The sequence below is a fragment of the Bombus impatiens genome, unplaced genomic scaffold (genome assembly GCF_000188095.3).
Source record: "Bombus impatiens unplaced genomic scaffold, BIMP_2.2 scf_0033, whole genome shotgun sequence".
Taxonomy (NCBI): Eukaryota; Metazoa; Arthropoda; class Insecta; order Hymenoptera; family Apidae; genus Bombus; species Bombus impatiens.
The window spans coordinates 1,420,758-1,441,489 of record NT_176452.1 but is presented as its reverse complement, the minus strand read 5'-3'; the positions used below and the strand labels follow the sequence as shown (position 1 = coordinate 1,441,489).

Genomic DNA, 20,732 nt, shown 5'->3' with positions numbered 1-20,732 from the left:
AAGCCGCCAGCTACGGCGGCAGGCGACATAATGACGGCCAGACCTCAAACCTCAAACCTCCTAACTGAATCATGAGTCCTCTTGGTCGTCCGCACCCGGACGGCTCCTCGACTCGCAGCTAGCGGCGCAGCTTCTCGATTTACCTCGCGGTGGAGCCTGCTGCGGCCCCCGATGTCGGCTCGTTTTGTCTTTTTCCTTTCGGCGACTCGCCAGGGCCCGATGTTTCTGTCGTATTGAATCGCAAACAGCCAAACAGCGAAAGGAGCAGAGCTCCGGACGAGCAACTCTCTCTTTCTTTTCTCCCTTTATTTCCCTTTCTCCACGTAAATCCCGCTTTTTCGACCAATAAAACCAGGTAGAGGCATTTTGTTGAATGATTGCGGGCCGTTTTAATTTCCCCCGACGAGCTTTAGATTGAGAGAGGCGGCGGATGCGCGCAGCCGAGTCATCCCCGCAGCTTGTATTTATGTCCCTCGAGCAGATGACACCGAGAACATCGTAATGATAAACAGATTTTGTTTAATTTGGACATTAGGTTCGCTGGGATGTTTGTTGGGCGTTTGTATTTTGATTATAGGCTTGTGCGATGAGTAATAGCATGAAAGAAGTCGCGTTATTAATGATTAAACGTCGTTAAGATTTGCCTTTGGAATCTGACTATTTCAAAAGTCAGCGAAAGCACGAAAGAAGAGCTTTCCAACATTGTATTTACGCCTCTTAGTCGCACTTTCTTTATTTGAAAATTCAGAACTAAACAATTCAATATAGATTTTATCATAGTCGACGATAGATAAACATTTTATCGAACGTTATTTTCATTTCTTTATTTAACGTGTAACCGATAGTAGTTTTAAGTATTTTGTTCGTAGATTTAAGCAAACGGTTTTGTTGTGGCAACCCTGCATTCAATGTATTTCTCAGGCGGTGGATGTTGCTGGGGTAGGCTGTCGAAAACTTTCTGAAAAACCTTTATAATGGTTCCGATAAAAAGCACCCCTACGGGACACATATGCTACAGTGGTTTTTCTTTCAAACCACAAGTCCGCTCAATCTCCTATTTGATTCTGGCGACAGGTAATCGATAACTGTGCGATTGGCGTCCATCAGATCGTCATCCTGCGAATCTCCTAATAAATATAGTTTATTAGCGCGCGTCGTTTGACTTTTCCGAATGTTTAGATTACGATATATTAGGAATACGATATATTCGTTAATGTTTTTGTAAAATGGATTCAACCTTAGAATCGGTAGCAAGATATTTATAGCTTTAAAATTATAATATAAGTGTTAAGATAATAATGATAATTACGATATTGTTAACAATTTTATCACATACTTAAGGAGTAATCTACAACGTGTATTTTTTTTATCAAAAAAAAGCAACTTTAAAAATAAACGCGAAGCATTTTGACGAAGATGGTTCCTTGGTAATGGCAGTCACGTACAGTTTTCTCTCTGACTGAAATGTCGAAGTCGATGAGGCTAGAGAGCTCCCTATCACATTGTAACTGTTACTGCTTAGGGGTTTTAAAAGGGGGTTGAAAGGACATTATGTCGACGAGCGAGAAAAGGGACGGCAGTCTACGAAGTTAGAGCACGAAACTCTAACCACGGTATGAAAAATGTTGTGACGTTGCTTTCAGCTGTTCATTGTCGAAATGGCGATAAATTAGTTGCAGCGACTTTAAAAAAGAGAATATCAGGCAATACTTTTCGACATTTATTTTACATTTCATCTATTTTTTTTTTAAATGTGTATCGGCATTCAATGAATATTTTTAGATCCAATTTTTGTCAACCAATTTTATTAAATAATGCTTTTCGCTATAACTTTGTTCTACATATATCTGTCTACCGTTCTATCGAATAACAGTACCAGATATCAACCGTGTGAGTCGACGGTATTTCACCGTTCCATTTTTTATTTTTGACATTTGTTTTGAAATCAATATCGTACGATATGATTTTTGTATTTCTGTTATTGCAAACCGAACGTGATTCAACAAGACGATATTTGGCATTAATCTCCGTTTAAAATACTCGGAAGAAAAAAAGTCGTAATCAAAATTGAATTCATCTTACTTCGCTATCAATTTTCTGATCGAACGATGAAAAACTACACGAGGGTAACAACCTGTCGCCGTAATTTCCATATCTATTGCTTATTTCAGGCGCAAATTATCTTAGAACAAGGCTCGTTAAGTCAGACGTTGGTCGGAACGTGTGTCACGAATTTGCAAATGGCGTGAAGCTGACGAGACCAAAGAAGCGGCAACCGTGACTCGAAGTCACGGGCAAGAGAACGCGTGACAATAAGTGCATCGACTCTTTGAACGTGTCAGTCGAAAGTCGGAGCTCGCGAAGAGGATCTGTCGTCACTTGGTTGGTATAGTTGATTTCTTCGACAAGATGGGACAGACTGGCGAAAGAAAGAGGAAAACAGACTATTCCGTGGACCGTGACGGCGCACATACCGTCTTCGATATGGCATATACGAGGAAGAGTACTACCGATGGCCTGGGAATTTTCGTGGCGAGGATCTCTAACGCGGATTCGATGTATCTTCTCGAACGAAGAAGATCGAAAGCGCGAAAACGAAGCAGATAGACGGAAGAGCGAGACCGAGGAACATCGGAAGAAACAGAGAGAGAGAGAGAACAAGTAGAAATTGCTGGAGGTTTGAAGAGGCGCGAGTAATTTTGATAAAACAAGTAGGGAGATCGGTAGCTGAAACGAAGAAGGAAAAAACGAGGACGGTAAAGTATGGGTTAATTTGCTAGAAGGGGATGGGGATTGTAATTCCACGTGACGAAAGTTGGCGCAATATCGCATTAATCTTCGGGGATAGACGTACATATGTATCGATCGTTGTTGGAAAGGGTCAGACTCGGGGATCGACTGGAAATCGATTCCAGCAGGGCGATTCCGGAGTATAAACACTTTATATCTCCGCGATCTTTCGCCCCTTATTTCCTTCTTCTCTTTCCTTCTCTTCTCTTCTCTTATCCTTCGATACTTGGATCGAGCCACCGTGTATTTCAAACGTACTCCTTTTCCTGGCGGATTTCTATAAAACGAGGCGAGAGCAACACGGCGTTGAGGCCGCGGCGAAGGGGGCAGAAAAGAGCGCGACGACATTAACCAAGAGACAGGAATGAAAGGATAAAGGAGAGATAAATCCTAGAATTGTAACCATCGGCAAGGTACTCGCGCGAACTAGCGGAATGGGGCCGAGAGGGGAAGAAGGAAGGAAGAAGGGACGAAGAAGGGGCGAAGAAGGAACGAAGAAGGAACGAAGAAGGAACGAAAGAGCGATCCGAGATGGAAGAGGATCGAGGGAAAAGATCCTCTCTGTGTCGGTGGATGTAGAGGGGAAAAATATAATGGTGGCTGGGGCGAGGAGGGGGATATACCTACCATCGATGGATATCGAGTAGGCGAGTTGGTACGTGAGATAATAAGGCGTGCTCGGGCATGCCGATGGAAACCGCACGCGGCATTATTCAAATTGAATCCGGTAAGAATTATTATTGGCGGGCAAGTCGGGGCCGAGCCGGCTCATTCCGCGGGCGCATTTGCGAATACGAGGAGGAAAAGAGGAGCTGTAGGAGTCAGGTAGAAGTAGGAGGAGGAGGAGGAGGAGGTGGTGGAGGAAGAATAAGCAGGAGAGGAGAGGGAGAGAGGAAGCTAGAGAGAGAGAGAGCGTGGTGGTGGTGATGGTGGTGGCGTTCGAGGTGGTTCAGGTGGAGGGAACGACCTCGCCATCACGACCTCGCCGTATGATCCACTGCAGTATCGCTCGATGACCCTGGTGTCATTACGCCTCACTCTGGACGTCATTACGCTAATGTCCATCTCCTTTTCTTCTTCTTCATCCTCGAGACCCGATGCCTTTCGTTTCTTCTGGTCACCACACCTCCACGTCGAAGGATACTTGACACGGTTCGCGTTCCAATCCTTGAACAGCCGATGCCCTTGCCGCCTCCAACCTTCCTCGAACGAAGCGCGTAAGGCTATTTCGATTGGTACTTAACCTTCGAGTCTTTTCGCCTTTTTCTTCCTTTTTTTTTACGCCTCTCTTTGTCTCGTTACCAGGTGGTCATTCCTGTTTTCATTGTGTTTCGATTCTAAGGCACCTCGGGGATCGTGTGTCCACCGAGATCTTTAATGGATGTATCGTTACGTCGTGTTGTTTATAGCGTTCTGAAGGGATTTTTGAAACCGCAGATGTTTATTGATTTTGAGCGAACAAAATGGCAGAATGGATGTTTCGATAGGCGCAAGAATTGCGGGTATTAAATGCTCGGATGTTTTATGGTTTATCAATTCATTTATTCGCGATTATTAAGAATATTATTAATTTTTAGACGTGGAGATACATTCTCGAAGGTGGAAATGCGAGGCTTGGTTGGAAACTAGTAGATATTGTTATTCCTACACAGGTGATTCCTTGCAGAAACCGATAAACGCGGTACAGCTCGTAACTTATTAATTTTATTTGTTGAGTTATCGAGCAAGTTTCGATCGCTGAACCGTAAAAAAATGTATGCCATAAGGGATGAAATAACGTTATTCCAAACGTTCCATCTTCACCACACGCATGACCCAACATCTAAGCCGAAAATCCTCTCACGAAGAGAACAATGCTCGCTTACATAAAGAAGACTAACCCTGAAGAAATTACTGGCGGTATCCCATTCGTATTCGAAACGAGACGAGCTGTTAACGAGGCGCGCTTGCCACTCGAATTCGCGACCAGAGGTGGTTCCGTCGTCCACCGCGCATTCCGTTTCTTCTTTCGTCTACGCTCGTGTTCGCCTCGTTCTATTCTCTCTCTTTCCCATTTCCTAACCGTGTTCGCCTCTCTTTCTGTTATTCTACGTTGCAGAAGGCATCCTGGCGAGGTGTTTGGACCGCAGACCACACCGAGTCACGCACAGTAATAACCCTTGGCGAGGGTGAATACGGTTACCTACGGCCTACGGTTACCAGTCGGGTTAAAGCCCTACGGAGTTTCGTTCCGGCCGCTATACTTGTTTTTACGGTTCATAATTCAGCCGAGTGTATTTCAAACGCCTGCCAATGCGGGACCGTAACGTCGATGCGCTTGTGTCGTCGTTCGAACGGAGCAAACCCCGCATTACGAGGCGTCACTTTGGGCCCCGGGGAGATTTAAGCTCGTCGTACGCGACGCGAAAACTCGTCACCCACGATTGCCCGGTTATTTATGCACTTCGTCCACGGCCGGACGTTCGGGAATTAGCCACGAGGCTAACCGAACGAAATGTGCGGTCGCCGCGCGGCTCCTTCGACCGTTTACAGCCCGATGGAAATATGTCGCGCACACCGGACAATGAGGGTCAGCCGAGTAATGAAATACGATCGAACGGCCGATAAATCTTGGTAGAACGGTCCGTTGTTCCGTAAAGAATCCGAAACGTCGATTACGATGGACAGTGGGGACGAACTGTTAGGACGAACGGCAAGGGTTACGTGCCGCGAGATGCCACTTTGTTGTTTCAGGGTGGAGAAGCGTTCGGTGGTTAGGTCTCTGAAGCTTTCTCACGACGATCGTATGTACGCGAGTAACGCGACGAGAGAACGCGATAAGTTTATTTCTCGTTTCTCGTAGTAGAGTAATTTCGAAATTGGTTGCATCGTTAACCGATTCTTTATCCTCTTTGTCGGTCAAGGGTAAAGAAGGCTTTAGAGAGTCGAATTTTCAAACTTTCTTACGATGATCGCTAGGGGCTAATATGATGGGTAAGAGATTCTTTTTGTTTTTTTTATAGCTGTTGGACATCGATAATGGTTCGATGATAGCAACGAACGTGTTAAGAGCGAAGAAGACTTGGATGGTGAGAGTCAAGATTTTGTAGCTTTCCTACAACGCGCGTGAAGGTAGAGAAAAAAAGGTACGAGTAATAAGTCATATATTTTGCTTGTTTTAAATTGACTCTATACTACAAAACCATTTTTTTATTTCATTTTAGGATCGAATAGGTATGGACTACATGTCTTAACGATACGCAGCAAATTGCAATGTTACAAACTGTCCACCGAATCTCTTTCGATTGTAACAGCGCGGCGTATCTTACAATTCGTTACAGTCATGTCTGTCAAATTTCGAGGCTCACCTCGAGTAGTCAGTGGAGCATGATAGTTTATCGTTCCAGTATACGAGTGTACGAACACTGATATAAACACAGGCCAGTTCTATGGCGTGTATGGTGTACAATTCTGGTTTACGGTACGCTTGAACATTCTCTGTGCAGAGCACAATGCATATACGTTATGTATGTATATAAAAGAAGAAAAAGAAAGGGAGAGAGATGCCTCGGAGGTGTTACGGCGTAACTCCGTCATTATCCTCGGCGGCCGTGATCGTCCGGGGAAAATTATATTCAGATGAGAAGGAAATCAATTCCACGATAGAATCGGCGAGCCTTCGATTAGAACCGAAGCTGGTGCGGGAAATGCAACGGAAAGTGGATTAAATTCCAACGGATGTTTCTTTTTCGAGTATTACCGCCGAGAACATTGCTTCCTCGGAGGCCAGATCGTCTTCGACGTTTCCAGTCGGTGAGTCATTTAAAATATTTCTGAAAATATCTGAAACGTCTTATATTTTCTTCTTCCTTTTGTACGACGAGTAAGCGTTCGTTAATTTTAATATCACGCTTAGCTAGAATTTTTTGCTCTTGAATTACAACATTAATTTCGTTTAACGTCGATCGTTCGTTAAATTTTTGGAAATATTACTCGGTGAATATTTGAAATGAAATTTGTAAATATCAAATTGTAGAATGAAAATATTAATTCCAAGCTGCTTTCTATTTTGATCTTCTCTGAAATTATTCTTTAGGTTTGTTTATTTTAGAAATAATCGTTACTTCTGCCTATACATTTTGATATTACATTGCAATATCTGAATCATTCGAGTAATTACAAGCGCTACTATAAACGAATTCGAGGAAAGAGCGTAAAACATCGATATGAAGCCACTGAAAGTATCGCTTAAATACTTTCCGATCGTTTTACAGCGTTATAGGGAAACATTTAGCCATACGATCTTCCTGTCCCTTCTTTCTTTTTTAATTTTCCCTCCTCTTCCTCGTCCCGCTTTCGGCCTGGAGCCTCTCTCCAGTTCTCTCTACTTACATTCCGCAGCCGGCTCCGTAGCGCACCGTGGCTTAATTGGCGATAAAACCTCGCGGCCTCGTAAAAAAATCTCGCCTACCCCTACATTGTATTAATTAGGGCCCTTATAATGCCTTAAATAAGGCGTAGCTTAGTTATGGGTTGGTCGAGGCCGAGTTGCGCCGTGTTATCTCGCTGGTTAACCACCCCGCCGCCTCCGTGTCCATCCTTTGCCTCTCCATTCTCTCCTTTGTCCATCTCTTTCTTTCTTTCTCTCGCGTGTTCCAGAGATACCTGAACGACCAATTATCAGCCATAATATCATCGAGGCCCGGCGGGCTCGGATTAATCGTATCCGGTTTCCTATCTCGCGGAAAAAGCGCTATAAAAGAATTTTCTGCCGCGGGAGATACGACTGGACGTGGCGGTCGTAATAAAATCTATCGGCCTATCGACCGTCCTTGACGATGCTTCGTGCTGGTTCGAAATCGTCCGCGCGACGATCAAAAATTTGTCACGTGGATCCTGTTCTAAGTATTTAGACGGAATTTGTCGAAATTCGATTCTATATCGTAGCGTTTATCTTGTAATACGGAGGATTCTGTACAACTAGTTTATCCAGTTACACCGTAATCCACGTTGCTTTTCTTCTAAATATTTTCGCGGAACTTTTACAAAGTAGATTTTACATCGTTTTCCAACTAAACTCTGACGTCGGTCGTATCGTAAGTTCGTGGTAGAAATTTTTACGAATGAAATTTTGTGTTACGGCATATTATGACGGTTAACTCGTATTAATACAGAACGTTTCAAGTAGCTCCTTCGCTCAAACTTTAGCTGCATCAACAAGGGATTCCAAGTAGTTGGTCTCCGGTCAAACTTTGATCGGTATTGGCTTCGGGCGACTCAGGTATTAGAGCTACTCATCTCGAAACGGTATTTCCGTATCGTGCAACGATTTAAATATTACACGTTAATCTTTTTCTTTCTCTCCGCTTCACGGAATGTGCACGCGCGCACGATGACTGGAACGCGGGAAACGCGTTTAAATGGTCAGCGGGATGATTCGGTGCTCTTATTACAACGTCTGCTACACGCGAATGTTGCCCCTAATGATAGTCCGCTTAGTGGGATGATTACAGCCAGCAGAGAATACGGCTATCGAACGGCGTGGCGGAATCGATGGATTACGAAAATAAATCGAACGCCGCGATACACCTCTTTAAGGATGTTACGCTATGATTTAATATGCCCGAATCTCGGCGCCACGGTGATTCGTCGCCTGCGGCCTTGCTCTTCGTTTTGATTGTACGTTCGTTTAATTTTTCGTCGCCGCATTTTGCCAGCGAAATGCGTATTTCGTTTAAATCCCTATTTTCATCCTAAATATCGACCGATAATCGCTGAACAACCGAGAAACGGAAATACAGGGTGTTTCAGGGATTATAGGCAAAAGAACGTAACCGGCCAATAGAATTCGCGGAAAGGGAATAAATCGGTTTCGATAAATGTAGACCCGCGGTCTACAGGTTGATTTTAGACGTTTAATTTTTTTAACTTGGAAAGTTTCTCCACCGTACGACTAGGAGGTATATTATAAAATTCGTTATTTCATGGCTTCTATATGAGATTGATATTTCTAGAACCATCGTTACTCGTAAGTATCGTTATATCGTGTATCGTATATTATACATAGGTGTATCGTGTATCGTATTTGTGAAAAATATTTATATAGCTCAATACGTGCCGTTTGAACGGATTTTAACCATTCGGAACAAAAATTGCGATAAAAAGACAACGATAACATAATTTGGAACCAAACGGGTTAAACCAATACCTACTATATATATATATACACACACACACACACACGCATATATCAGTATCACTTAAGAGGGATAATTGCTCGTCGCTACATCGACGATTCTTCCTTTCTAATGGCTTCCATTAAAACGATTCGTTTTAATGGAATCGCGCTGGTAAGTTGATTCAGAGTTACGGAGATCAGGTTGTAACCCTGTCGATTCCTGGGCGTAAACGGCACGCGCTTGGGTGGGTCTGGAACCAGGACTCATTGGGCCCGACTTCTTTCGTTCGATTCTTATCTGGTACGAGGCCGCATATAATTACAATTAAAAGAGATGGTCGTCGATAAGGGAAGAGGACCTCCGTGTGTCGGGGGGTTCTTCTTCTTAGGCCCCGGCTATATCCTCCCTCTTCTGCCTATCTTCTTCTTCGTTCTATCGCCTGTTCACTCAGGGGTCCAGTCGATGCACCCACCTATATGGTTATAAAAGGGATGGTCAGGGGAGGCCCGGATTACAGGGGGGAAGGGAAGAATGGTGGCATAATATCCGCTTGAACTTAAGTTATATTCCTCCTCGTGCAGCCGAGATATCGGTGCGGAGGTGGAGTTCGGTTCGAGGGTATGCTAATTCCGGCCTCGGGCCACCACGCAGCCCTTAATAGCCAGCTGAGCAGCTCTTATGCCAGCAACTAGCGCTCGTATATACAGCGTAGAGGGACGGTGTGCATCTCTCGTAGTTATAGAGGTCTCCCGGAGTCGATGGTACCGTCGGCGAGAATCACCGGTTTTTCGGAATGTTAATGTCCCGGTAGAGGCGCCCCTTGCTCGGCTCATGTCGACGATTAGCGCTCGTACGTGTAATTGGGATAATGCGTCGGGTCTCTCCTTCTCCCTTCCTCTTCTTCTCCTCTATTACTCGTTTTCCAGGTATTCGGGACTTTTTATCGTATTTAAGCGAGGGAGTTTAAATGGCCGTGTACGGATACCTCCGGGGGTATACGTGCGCTTCCAATGGCCGCGTGATTGCTCTATCTCTGTTTCTCTTTCGCGCGCCGTTCCGTCGTTTTTAGCCAGAATTTCAGCTCGTGACTTTCCGCTCTTTGGATAATCCACGGAGCGGATTACCTACGCAGACGAATCGGGATCCTGCGGTTCCGGGAACCCCGTGTTTTCGAAAACACGGTTTTCAACAGAGATTGCTCTTCCTCTTTACCAACTTATTCATTTTCACCGGCTTCCTCTTCTTCTTCTTCTATTTTAGCCTTTCTTTTAAGGATTTTGTCCTTCTCTTTCTTCTTCTTCTTCTTCTTCTCGCGATAGAGGAAACTTTTCTCGTGCAACGAGTCGTGCCATTCGAACGATCGTTAGCTTTCCTTTCTCGTTACAAGGCGATAAGCGAAATAAGACAGGAAAATCTTGAACGTTTTTCACCTTGTAAGTAGGAGGTTAAGTAGTTTGGTCCTCACGCGAGATTATTTTCAAGACGTCGGTATATTTATTAACGCCAGAGGTTTCAAGATATAATTTGCAAGGGGAAGCTAATTTTTATAGGTAGAGCATATATCCCGGACATTCGGTACGACGTTTTAAACAAAAACTAGACAGATTCCAAAATACAGATTCGCGAGTTTGATACATCTTGCCTAAACAAAAAGCGCAAATCTGAAACGACGGAAGAGTCGTTCCAAACTGCATCTATTCGGAAACGCTTCGAAGTTCACGTCGAAGGATTCCTACAACTTCGAGACCTGTCTCGGAACTGTCTTTCATCCCGATCACGATTTCCAACCGGGAAGACTGACTCCATCGGTCGTCTTTGGGTGCCCCCTCTCCTCTCCTCTCCTCTCCTCGTACCAATCGCTAGTTCCAAACGCGATACGCGGTTCGGTCGCGAAGCGCACGATCGATCGTTATTTATCGACTAATTCGTCTCCATTTAGAAAAAACATCTGCCGTTTCCGAACGAGGGCTTTTGCACCGCGAGCTACGATCCGGGGCCCACGGCGAATAATTCTTAGGAGAGAACGATCCGACGCCAGCCGACGATTCCTACCTCATAGGCAGATAATCGCCTTTGATTTCTCTCTTCGATTCCTGCTCTCTACCCTCCCCTCCTCTGCTCTCTCACCCCCGGTTACCCTCCCTCGCCCTTCATCTCCTTCTGCTCGAGTCCGCGCGATCGGAGATCACTCCCTTCTTATATAATTACCTTATTTCCGAATAATTGGCCAATTTATACTCGAGTCCCAGCTGAAAACAATCCACCTCTCTCTCTCCCCCCCTTCTCTCCTCCGGTCTCGCTCTCTTTCTCTCTCTCTCTCTCTCTCTCTCTCTCGCTCTCTCTCTCTCTCTCTCTCTTGTCGGCGTTCTTTCGTCCTGCTTGGTCTCTCACCGTGGACCCTGTATACACCGTGTGCCCCATAGGGCCCCGTAGAGCAGTTATTTTATGTATATGGGAGTGTGATTAGATCGGACTCCGTGCCGGTGTGTGGGTATGATAATTCTGCCCGTAGGGCTTCGTGGGGCAGTCTCCACCCACGCCACGCACACACCACGTATCCGCGTCTATCTCCCTTTTCCTTCCTCTTCCTCTATCGTATCATGGTTCGTTCAGTTTTGTCCCTTTCTATCTGTTGGCCCGGCGCGCTCTGTATCCAGTCGTCCCACCTTTTCTTCCGTCCTTCGATTCTGCAATTCTACGTTCTACCGTGCCGGTAACATTGTAATCATCCTCGTACCGTGCATTTTTGCGCCCGGTAACCGTGCCGTGGTCGTTTCGGCTCATTTGAATTCGCGCCCCTGCGCGATCTAGTATTAGGGATCACGAGAAGGTGCCGCGCCGTTTCCGAGCCTATCTAGCGTTGCCTTTTCCACGACCGATCGTGCGCTCACAAAAGACCATTCCTACCGATTCCACCTTTATGATCGCCGTACGCCGTGAATTGTTGCGTGAGATAAGCTCGCGGATGGCCTCGTCGCGCTTTCCTAAGATGTAGGAGGGGGTGGATTAATTGGAAAATTTTGCACCAGGCAATTGTTATTTTTTCGTATTTTAAAGCGTATCTTAAATTCGTTCTTCTTGTCAGTGGATATCAGGCATGTTTGATGATATTGAAACTACGAAAGTTTTAGGAAATGGAGTCGAGCCTTCTATATTTCAGTTGGAACGTTATTCGTTTTATCATCCTTTGCCTACCATATATAAATATTATATTCTCATATTATTTATATTTATTTGGTCATGAGACGTTCCACCTAATTGTCGAGTTTGTTACGATAAAATAGGGTAACATTGTTGGTTCTACGTCAAAGAAACCACGACTGTTATATTCCTTTAAGCTTATTTTTTGAGCGGGACACGTTAGGTACCGAGGATGACTCTGCCAAGTTCATTGGACACTGGGAGAAAATAATACTTTCAGTAGTAGGTACATGTAACAACGAAATAACGATGTAAGATTATGTATAACACGAAAAATGATTTTTATATTAAGTATGACGTTATAATGCATACCTTTGACTTTGTATCACATGCCTCGCAACATATCGGAACCAATCTTCTCGATGCACGCGGAGCTGCGTCTCAGGGATCTTGATTACGAATCTGCCGAATCATTCTTGTCTGATTCGAATTGTTGAATGAATGCTTGTCTTGTTACCGCTGGTGACGCGTTGAAAATAACTAGTCAGGTTAAATACATTAATGATTGTCAGAAACAGATTGCGCACTTTTAATCACCGCGGGAAGAATTTTATCGATTCAAGAGTTCGCACGATACACCTTTTTCATATTACGCGTACATATAATTTCGTCCCGTGATGTTTCGCTTTAGTTTCGTTTAGTATGGCATAAATTCTCTTTACCTACAGCGTTGTAATTATTCATTTAACGACGGAAGTTTCCAGTCGAATTAAACATGCGTTGAAATTTTTGGATTTTTAAAAAATCTCTATCGTTAACGATTTATCGCCTTTGATATTCGTACGATACAGGTCTGTGGTTGTTTAATTTCATACGTCTCCAGAATTGTTCAATATCCTTCGAAATGATTAATACCGATATGTTCTCGTATCAGGTTGTAGTTTCTAATATTTTTAATATTTCTAATATTGATGTCAATTAGCGTCAGTCTTATACGTGACTTTCTTTCGTGATTTCATGGATATTATCTTAGTGTCGTGCATTATTAGAATTGTAAACGAGCGGTTGCTGAGCGCGTGCATGACGGGGCTTAAACAAAAGATATCAGACAAAAGACAAAAGAAACATAAACGAATTAACAGCAGTATGAGTTGAGAAGCCAGAGAGTGCGGATTGCGTTGTCGAGATAGCGTTGTTAGCGTTGTTGAGAGAGAGAGTCGAATCTGTGTTGACGAGAGTCGTTAATTAATTATAATACGTTGATACGATTAGTTCATGTTAAGTAACCATTGTTTTCTGTTTAATCCATCTGTTATTAATAAACTAATTATTATTATATTTACGATACTACATTATCGACAAACGTCACTGTCTCGAGATAACTCTCGAAATCTATTTAAAGCGACAAAGTGAATCCACGAGTCGTAAGGCTAATCGCATAATGCGTCCTCTTGATATATCTCGGAAGAACAAACAAAATTATCCAGCGCGAAGGAAGTAGGCGAGTATCCCTTTCAGCGGACAGGCTCTTGATTCTCCGAGCGATCTACGTCCGAATGGCAACGAACGCGCGGGTCCCACGTTACACTTTTGCTACTTCCTACTCGGTGAGAGGTTCGCATGGAGTCAAACGAGACAGCGAGAGAAAAGGCGAGACAACGATAGGAGGAAGAAATCGAAAGAAGATCGCGATCGGTTGCTTGGGAAGGGGGATGAAAAAGCGGGACCGATCGAAAGAAGAGGCAGTGTGTGTAGCAATTAAGTTGGTGCTTACGAGGATAATTAGCGAAGGATCGAACGAGGAGGCAGCTGGCCAGCGGTGGAATCGGGACCCATCTTCGTTTCTTGCCTCCTCGAATCTTCTTCTTTTCTCTCTCTCTCTCTCTCTCTCTCCCTCTCTCTTTCTTTTTTCATCTTGTAATTCCCTTGTAGCCGCATTTACCTACATAATTATCGTCATGATGATTATGACTGGCCACGGAGCCAATGGAACCCACGGGCACGTCGCCGCGTGGCAACGCGTTTCCCTCGACGCCGTACTTCTCTTTCCCTCTTCGCGGTACGAAAACTTATTACCGAGTGGCCCGAAGAAGCGGTCGCCCCGAGCTGTCCAGGAACTCGTTGCCAGGTTTAACACGCTATAGACGTGGATACGTACGAATGGTATTCGCGTACACGGTGCATTTTCTGACGTATCAGGATAGGATAGTAACTTAAATCGTTTTAAAACAAATTTTATTGGACGCAGACAGCTGGAATAATTAAACGGTATTCATTGAAAGAGAAGGAAAGGTTTAGCTTTGACGTCGTTTAGTTTACAGATTTCATATTTAAAGGTCTTAAATCGTTAGTATCCTATCAAGCAACTCGACTCGTCCGAACAAGACTTTAGAGCGTTACATTACGTCTGAAGAGAAGCAGAAACGCGTCGAATAAATACGTATTGTGGACGAAAAACTTGTAACGATAGAATACTAAGGGTAAATGGTACAGGGAGAGGAAGAAACGAAGGAGATGATCGAAACACGAGGGCCTGGTAATTGCTGCGGACCGGTCGTTAGGTGACTACGGAGCCGGGTGAAAGTTCAGTTAATTCGATTAGAATCGGCTTGGTGTATAAACCGCGGTCAGGATTCGCCGTGAGCGACTCTCCATCGCGGATCTGCTTTACGTTCGGATTATGAGAGGCTCGCTCGGCTAATCTCCTTTCTCGGGGTCGTGCGCTGTATTATCGGACTTCCTGGTGTTGATGGCTCTCTTCGATCCTTTCGCGTTTTAGGCCCCGCGACCACGGTGTTTGCGTTTCCTTCGCGCGGATTAATGGCCTTCGTATTTAGGAACACAACCGTCCCGGCTGGCGTTGCTCGTGAAATCTTGATTTAATAGGCCGACAAGGAAATTATCGTTTCGTCGTGCAACGTTCGGGGTTACTCGAGCTGCGATCATTACCGTTATTATTACTGTTATTTCATTACTGTTAGTTTTGTCTTCCATGTGATTTCACAGATTTTTTATTCGGTCGAGCGTGATTACGATTACGAGCGTGTTGAAATTCGTTTGACGCGGTTACGATTGGAATGCGTGCAAATTATCGCGCTACCGGGCGCTTTTATTTCAATGGAAATTTGTTTTTAGCCTGTTCGAAACACTTTAGATGCCTTTTGGTTTTTGTTTGCGCTAGACCTTTGTGCGTGGAATTGAAAATTGAATTGACATAAAAGTTTTACTCTTATCGGAGGGATTTCATAGAAACGTATGTTACGAAGTCGACGTTATGAGATTCCGGCGCGTGGAATCGTGCGAGTTGATCTTTCAGTGACAAATTATATCGTACGTCGTTTCGAAATAACCGATCGCAAATCATGCAAAATTTATTCGAGATGCAACGCGAATAACAGCGCGCTGGTATTGAATTCGAATTAAATCGAACATGTATCTACCGAGTCCACTTGTTGTCTGAAGAATACGTATTTCCATAAGTGCTAGATAGTCAGAACGAAACTAGTTAGAATCGATCCATTGGTTCATATAGCACAGCAATAATAATCATAATTTACGTTGAGATATTCGATTTTAAAGTTTATACTTACAATTTGTACTTTATCCGCAGCAAAGACTGTTAATTACCGATTTTTATCCAAATATAGAACGCCAGAATGAAATAAGTTAAAATTAAATATTCTAACAATCCAACGATTCCAGTTGTGCAAAAGATTTTCGATCGAAAGAAACCAGTCTCGATCACCCATCCGATCTCTTTCTTCCTCGTTCAAACGATCTTCCTGATCAACCCCTTATTTACATTCGATCAAGTATTCCCTTCTGTGCAATCTCAGCGTCCAGGGCGCTCGCCATGCAAGAACTCCTCACCCTTAAACGCGATTCACGATCGCTCCACATATGGATAATATCGTATCCCTTGGCGCGGCATCGGAGAAGAAAGAGTGGTTCTAATGCAAGGCATAAACATTCGGCGAGCAGGGCCACTGCAGGCATGCAGGAGTTGCCTGGTGGAGAGCAAGAGGGTGGAAGTGGTGGCGGATGGGTGGCAGTAGCTCTGCGAGATGACGAAGGAGCGTCGGGCGCGGGGTGGTTCCCCGGATCGATGTGTGTGCCCCCGCCTTTCACGGGGAAAGAGTCACCCAGCTTCTCCTACCCGCTTTCGCCGCTCCTGGGGGTAGTTATACAAATTTCCAAGAGTGTCTGCCTCCTCTCCCTGTCACCCTCCTGGCCCACCGTTTCTCGAATCTCCTTTTCTTGGCCCTCCACCCTGCACCGGCTACCTCTCACGCCGGCTCCTAGAGTTTCCATAGCAACCCGGAGGCGGGTCTTTGCATATTATACTCTGTGTGTGACAAGCCGACTCGTTATGTATGCCACTGTGTAGGTGTGGAGGTGTGCTGTACACCATCGTACGGCTGCGTGTGTGTTTGGCCGCCTTGGTGCGTTTAGGCGAACGAGAAACCGCGCTTACGTACACACCCGTTCATAAGTGAAAACTTAAGAGCGCACCATTTTGTTTATGTATACGCGGTTCGATCACGCATTTTTATACAAGTTTACGTTTTTGCTAACGTAGTTATGGAAATAGAATTTAAACGGAGACTCGTTTTCTCTACTAAACGTTGCAACGTGTACTCTACTTTGGGTATCTTACGTATCTTTTTTGTGTTTTGTACGAGCGCAGCAGGGTAGCCTCGCGATCGAACCGACGTTGTCCATAAAATCTCATTAATCGCGAGTTATAAATTACCGTTACTAATAAACATTCTTGCACGTGTGTAATAACAACGAGTTCGCCAACGAAAGAGCAAACTTTCACGAACAAATTTTACAAGTTACAAATTTACGAATTACCCAATCGATGGAAAATCAGAAAATTTGTAGAAATAGGTCCGTAACTACAAAATTGGAGTTTGTCAATCTTCAAACCTTATTGCTTGGTGAATTATCGTACAATTATCGTGCTCAGGTATCTTAATACTTCTGAACGAGAGTGTACGTACGTACGTGTGTGTATGCCTAAGCACGATGAACTGGTGTCTCGCGTGTATGTATAGGCGATGTTAGTCCGTGTGGTGGTAGAGGGGTTGCAAAGGAATCGGGCGGAGGTGTGAGCAGAGGCAGATGAGGAATTGTCACCTCCGACGGAACCGGTGGAAGGGTGGAGAGTGCAAGGAGCGAGAAAGAGAGAGGATGGCGAAGCGAGAAGAAATGTGACGATGGGGTAGGGGTTGCACGGCTATGCCGGTTCTTTGTACTTTGCAGGGTTGCTGCAATCTCCCATACCCCACGGCAGCTTCCACCTCGCGAGTGAACTCACCCCATGCCGGTGGAGGCTGCCACCTTCCTTCCAGCTTCCCAGCCATCCCCTAGCTCCTTAGCCTAGCTTCCTCTCTCACCCTGCGAAGCTGGAATTTCTACGAATCCGTGCTATCTTATATATGGAGAAACGAGAACGGCGGTGAGCCGACGCGTTGTGATTTTTACCGGGGCTCTCGTTCAATTCCGGGAGCCGTGGTGTGAGCGCACTCCTGGGGGTGGCTTTGATTCTTTCCAAGGAATCGAAAGCGACGGTTACACGCGCTTCACTGAAAGATAGCGAGACCATCGTCCTTCTGTAACTGTTTAGAGATGCGGTTGCAATTTTTGGCGACGTCGAAATTTTAACGCGCGATGACCAGGTAACCGAAGGATCAAATCGTATTTATTGAAAGAACAAGAAAGATGTACGAGTTTCATTTTCGGAAGCGTAAAAGCGTATTGCTATAGATATCGGTTCACTATGAATTCGTAGCACGTTTCAAAATCTGATACAATTTTGATCGACTCTGAGTTTGTATTTCTTACTTTACTTCGATTAACGAAAAGCTGCCTTCTTGTCGCGACAATCTCTTCGATTCGTACTAGTTTTACAGGTAATCGTTAAATACGCGTGTACCTGTGCATATTACGTACAACGAGTAAATAATTCATACTGGTTTCGTAATTTCCGGCTATATGTTACGACACAAGTTTCAACGATTGTGACAATACATTTGCATAACCATCGGTGCCAATCATTGCTTTCGATGAAGATACAAATTCTAGAAACTTCAAGCTTAAAAATAGTCTTACCTTATTTCGAATTGCCACCCTATCGCGTCGTTGAACATCTCGGAGTTAGGGTATTTACAGTGGATGGCCCAGAGCATACGTGGGCCGTAAGGGTATCGCCGAATACGTAGGACTTTGTTAGGGTAGCGGCGGCCTTTCCACGGGGTGACATGTTTTTCTGGCAGCCAAGGGGTGCGAGCCCCTAATTATAAAATAAAAAAAATCAATATCTTACCCTAGCCCGGGCAGGGTGCACAAAAAAATAGGGTGACTCCCCCGTCTTCTCGTCATTTCCACCAGCGATTCTCATCCCACAAAATCCAACCCCGCGTCTTCCAGTCGTCGGTCCCTGCTCGTTTCGGCCACGGGGCTGATTTTTTTCTCTACCCCTCCGTCGCTCTTCCCACCCCCTTTTGGGGCTGTATTTCTGGTGGATGGAGGTAAAGACGAAGGAAGAGATGTTGGACGAAAGAGGAAGATGGAGCAGGGAGATGAAAGAGTAGCGAGCGCACATGGGATACGGAGTTGGGAAGTGGCGTAACTGGAAGAGAAGAAGGGGAAGTATAGCGGATAACGGAAGAAACTGCACGACTTTATTTCGTTGCGCTTATTGCGTTTCCTGAATTTTTATACGCCGCATGCGGCCCATACTTATGGACTTTTAATACCCAGCTGGCACGTGCTACACGCTCGCAATTTCGATATCTACTGCGAATAAAGATGCTAAAGTATTTTAGAGAACGACGAGAAACTGTTCGGGGGGATTCACGTGCGTACGTTTTCTCTGCATCGCGAGAGTTCTTTCATCGGATGTAATTTATATGCGATTAGTGGCGAATATGAATCGTTGTTTAGCCGAGGTTATATTTTAAGCGCTTTTCAGTCCGGTTTCTGAAAATCGTGCTCTTTTTCATATTGTTACGAGTGACGATTCCTTTGCAAGAACAGCGATTGGAACGAAACGAATTTCAGAGGAGAATACGCGAAGGTTTTAATATATGAGAGTGAGGCAGTTTATTATACGCGTTGGTTTATTAAAGAGACGAGTGATAAAATTGTAATAGTCAGTATATATTAAAATACAAGTACAAAGATAGTGTATGCCGGTCGTAATCGTCGCTTGCTCCTTGCTACTGTTCAACTCTACGCTTGCTATTCGACTCTATGACTCCGTATAATGATTCGCTATAATGATTGTCCTAGAGAGCACGTTCGTCTATTTGTATGGACCGGTGGTATCGTAAAAAGTTCAAATGTAACTCCGGTTGACGATTACAAATAACAGCGACAATGTTTTGTCCGGAGTTCGTTTACCTTTGAACCTAGCAAACCAAAACAACGTTGTCACTTTAAGGCGCAACAATACGAGTCTCTCCCGATTCGAATCTTCCGTTGACTCATTTGCCGCTACCAGAGCGAGGATAAGAATTTGTCAGATTATGGCGGCTAACGTATGACACCGAAATATTAACAACTTTGTTACTTTTCAACGATTCATACAAATCGTTGATCTATATCTTGGATCATCACGCGAATAACCGCTTTCCTAATAATCCGTGTCGATTACCAATTTTAAACCCGATGGTGATACAACCAATCGTTAAACCTACCGAAAATGCGGCACAAGCGCAACGGTCGACGGGTTCAAAGCCACAGAAACGATATTACAAATCTACCAACGGTGGATCGTATCTCCATCGATACCGCGTACATTCATCGATTCGCGAACACGGCGGAGCAAAGCGTCCCAGAGAAAACCGCTCCCTCTCACCGGGGTCGATTTCACGTGAAACAAAAGTGCCTGGAGCGGTGGCCGGTGGTGGCGGTACTCAATCAATAGATACATAAATATCATCCTTCTGCGGGGCCTCTGCCCGACAAACCCCTGCGTGCACCCAGTACACGCGTGCGTCGCCTATTCTTCTGTTACGTGTTCAAACTTTTCTTTTCCCTTCCACGATTTCAGCGAAATGGCGATGCGGGTGGAAGAGGTTTTCGGTGGTAGTGGCACCATGGCACATCGATTCCGTGGATTCACCGGCGTCGTTTTTGTCTCGCGCGACGACACATTCAAATAAGTAAGGGCATCCCCTCGCCCCTTGGAGAGGTTCACCCTGTGGCACCCATCCCTGGGACCTTGCGTTGCCACCCCTTGGCCGTAAGGTCCTTCTTCTTTCGTTTCCTTCGCCTTCTCTCTCCTCCTCTTGCCGGCTTCGCTAGCGTCACCACCCCAATCTCCACCTCCTCCCTTTCCCCCACAGCTCAGGTCGACTCGAGGGATGGGTCGCGACGAGATTAAAAGAAGAATCAATAGCGCCTCTCACCCCACACCATCGTTGCGCTCCTCACTTCCACCGTGAAGGTGGGTGCCTCCTCTTGCCCTCGAGCACCCTAACCCCCGCAACCTCAAAGGCCCTTGCCATATATTGAAATGCTCTAAGAGAGGACTACCTCGGAACCAACATCTTCCCTCTCTTTCTCCCTCTCTCTTTCTCTCTCTCTCTCACCTCTGCCTGAGTTCTTCCGCAACAGCCACCACCCACACGT

The 20,732-nt window shown here is 45.0% G+C and overlaps 1 long non-coding RNA gene across 1 annotated transcript in view; it reads left to right on the top strand.

Annotated features, from left to right (window-relative positions):
* LOC112213214 overlaps nt 1–4,674 on the top strand; it is a 22,497-nt gene extending 17,823 nt beyond the window's left edge. The window contains exons 2-3 of the long non-coding RNA XR_004462128.1: nt 1,546–1,553; nt 4,665–4,674. This is a non-coding gene — a long non-coding RNA (uncharacterized LOC112213214). The remainder of the gene's footprint in view (nt 1–1,545; nt 1,554–4,664) is intronic.
* The last annotated feature ends 16,058 nt before the right edge of the window (nt 4,675–20,732 follow it).